Genomic DNA, 3,255 nt, shown 5'->3' on the forward strand with positions numbered 1-3,255 from the left:
AGCCTTTGGAGAGAGATTTAGTACTTGGCTCTGAGGTTGCCGGGTTTACAGTCATCTATTTTGCATATGAAAGTTTGTATTTAACTTTTTTGTTCATTAAAANTCTTACAGATGTGGTTATGCATTTTTAATTTCAGAAAGTTGGTCAGAGCATATTTTGCAAGATCTAGTGCCTAGTGTTGCTTTTATGATGTAATAAAAGACTGTCTGGCAGAACCTAGAGTATATTCTGATAATTTTTCCTCTTTTCTCTGCTTTAACCTTCCAAACTTGTTCTGGTACAAAAAAAAAAAAACATTTAGAAAAGCTGCACACATGTTAGATACAAACGTACACATCTGCTCTTGGAACGCCTGGGTAGCCAGGTTGTAACTGTTGAAACCTGGTTTCTCTGAGACTTGAAGTGGCCTTGGTTATGGAAGCTAGGCCTGTGATATGGACTGAAATGGCTGAGCTTCCACGAGACCAGGTGGCCTAACCAAACCTGAGAGCATGTGGTCTAACAATTCACAGGTAAACGGTGTTGTAACCTCCAAGGCAGACTACACAGGGACCCTTTCCTTTAGCCTAGACCTCCCCAAGCACTGTGCCGGGATCAGGTAGCTGGTCTAACCAAAAGAGCCCAGAAGTTGATCCTGTCTACACTACTAAAAACTGGATGCTAGAATTCTACCTGAGAATTTATGACCCCGGCCTATGGAAATAGCTACCTGACTAGAGTTTGATCCCCACTACTCACACTGGAAGGCGAAAACTGACTCCCCTAAATTGTCCTCAGACCTCCATACTTGCACAAACCAACAAATGGACCAAATTAGTACTAAGTAAATAAATTGTAAAGGAATTTTAAGGGCCTTGGGTAGGTTTGTTTCTGTTGGCTCAGTCCTGTTTGGGTGGCGAATTTCTCTGCCCAGGTGAGTGATGTGTAGCTAATGTGGCATTTGAAGGGTGTCCTCAAGCTTGCCACCCATGTGTGCTCTTGACATGTATTCTTTCAATTCAGAACAGGAAGCTGGAGAGAGATGGTTGGGTGGTGAGGCCAGGATTGACTTTTAGTCTCAGCCAAGTGTGTCTGTAACAAACAAGCTGGGTACCTGCTCACATCTATAATCCCAGTTCCCAGTGAAGAGAGGCAGGATCAGTAGATCCTTCCTGGAAGGAGCAGGAAGAGCGATGGAGGATAACTTCCCTCTCCCGGCCTTCTCATGTACATATCTGCTTGCAAGTGCGTCCACTACACTCTGTAAGTTTTTATAGAACATAGAAAATATGAAAGTACAGAATGTTAAGCTACGATGGCACTGCTTTACCTGAGTGTCTGAATCCAAGCTACAGTACCAGAAGCCACGGCTCTCTAGGCACTCGTGTCTCTCTTTGTACAAACAAGTGTGCGGGTAACTGAACTGTTAGATTCAGCTTATGAAAAGAATACAGATAAGTGATAAACAGCTCTTGGTGTATCTAGTGAGTCAGCAAAACTAAAGCCAGTAATGTTTTTGTGAAATTTCAATTTTGGAACCTGAAAGAAATGTTACATTGTTCTGTTTAGCCCATAGTCTCTAAAAATGAGTAAAAGTTTAAGAAATACACACTGCTGGTGACATCTGTTTCTGTAGCCGAGTGCTTTATGCTTCTGCTTGACCTTGTGTTGGAGCTGGGTAGGGAGAAAGCCATCTGAGGGCCATCCCTGAAGATTACATAGTCTACCCAGGCCGAATAAGGCTGTTAGAACCCTGCTCTTTCTCTTTGAAGTCCGGGACTGCCGAGGGATGCTGGGTATTCACCTTCACCAAGGGGGTGTACATGATGCTCAGACCTTGTGTGGGTGTAGGGAGTCTTCCCGGGATACAGTAAACCCCAAATACATTCACAATTTGAAGTGCCATAGTCAACCCACATTATTTAAATGATTTGTGAACTAATTTTGAGACAACCTCTATGTCAAGTAAGTTTTTAGAACTTATTTGTAAGTTGGAGATACAGCTGGCTTACTGACATAACTGTTTTTAATCAATATACACAAATTATTCGGGATGTGTTGGAATACTAATTTTATCAACTTACCAATAAATTAACCTCTTAAGTAGTTTTTTGTTTGTTTGTTTGTTTGTTTTTTGGTTTTTCTAGACAGGGTTTCTCTGTGTAGCCCTGGCTGTCCTGGAACTCACTCTGTAGACCAGGCTGGCCTCGAACTCAGAAATCCGCCTGTCTCTGCCTCCCGAGTGCTGGGATTAAAGGCATGCGCCACCACCGCCCGGCAATTTTTAGATTTTTAAATTGAAACTCGTTAATATATTTTATCCTATGCCCAATACACAACATGGATATATACCATTATTTTGTGAAATAAATGTTTGCTTTTTCAGGCTGGAGAGATGGCTCAGCAGTTAAGAGCACTTTCTGTTTTTATTGAGGTCCATAAGTCTGAATCCCAGTATCCACGCTGCAGTTCACAGAGAACCGGACACTGTCTTCTGGACTCTGGACATGCACACATGGTATATGTATACTCAGGACAAATACATAAGGGTGGGGTCAGCTGGAGAGGTGACTCAGTAGATTAGAGCACTTCTAGGACCAGAGGATGCAATGCTCTCTTCTGGCCTTCTTAGGCACCCGCACTCACATGTATAAAACCACGTACATATGTTAATAAAAAGTTGAGATAGGGCCCTGCCTGTCTTATGATACGTAAATAAGACTGGCCTTGAGTCAATAGAGGTCTGTCTAGCTCTAAATCTTCTGTTTCATTTCTCAGTGTAGAGGTTCCAATCCAGGGACTTTGGTATTCTGGGCAAGTATGCCATCACTGAACTAAACCCTCAGCTGTAGTTGAAAACACTGGTCTTAATGTCCTAAAAACAAAATGAAAGACAGGGAGGTTTTTAAGGACCGGGGAGGAGGGAGAAATAGGCAGTTTGAAGATGATCCATCTAGACCTAGGCAAATAGGCCAGAGCGTCCAGATACTTGATGGAAATCTGTGGATTAATCACTCTGGTTTATACATTGGCCTTTCCTAAATGTGTTCAGTAGAAGTCCCCTTACTTGTCTACATAGGTGATAAGACAGGAAATCTGAGCTTGACAGGATGGCCCAATGGGAAGCCATAACTTGTGCGGGGACAGAGAGCACCAACTTTTTTTTTTTTTTTTTAAGATTTATTTATTATATGTAAGTACGCTGTAGCTGTCTTCAGACACTCCAGAAGAGGGCGCCAGATCTTGTTATGGATGGTTATGAGCCACCATGTGGT

General features: G+C 42.4%; 1 protein-coding gene across 1 annotated transcript in view; it reads left to right on the forward strand.

The window, feature by feature from the left end:
- The window catches only part of Senp2 (SUMO specific peptidase 2), a 39,955-nt gene extending 38,349 nt beyond the window's left edge, over positions 1-1,606 (forward strand). Inside the window, exon 17 of the mRNA XM_021209212.2 lies at positions 1-1,606. This exon is cut by the window's left edge and continues 990 nt beyond it. The gene's annotated coding sequence lies outside the window, so the exon portion shown is untranslated.
- Positions 1,607-3,255: the final 1,649 nt, after the last annotated feature.

Source organism: Mus pahari, chromosome 12 (genome assembly GCF_900095145.1).
Source record: "Mus pahari chromosome 12, PAHARI_EIJ_v1.1, whole genome shotgun sequence".
Taxonomy (NCBI): domain Eukaryota; kingdom Metazoa; phylum Chordata; class Mammalia; order Rodentia; family Muridae; genus Mus; species Mus pahari.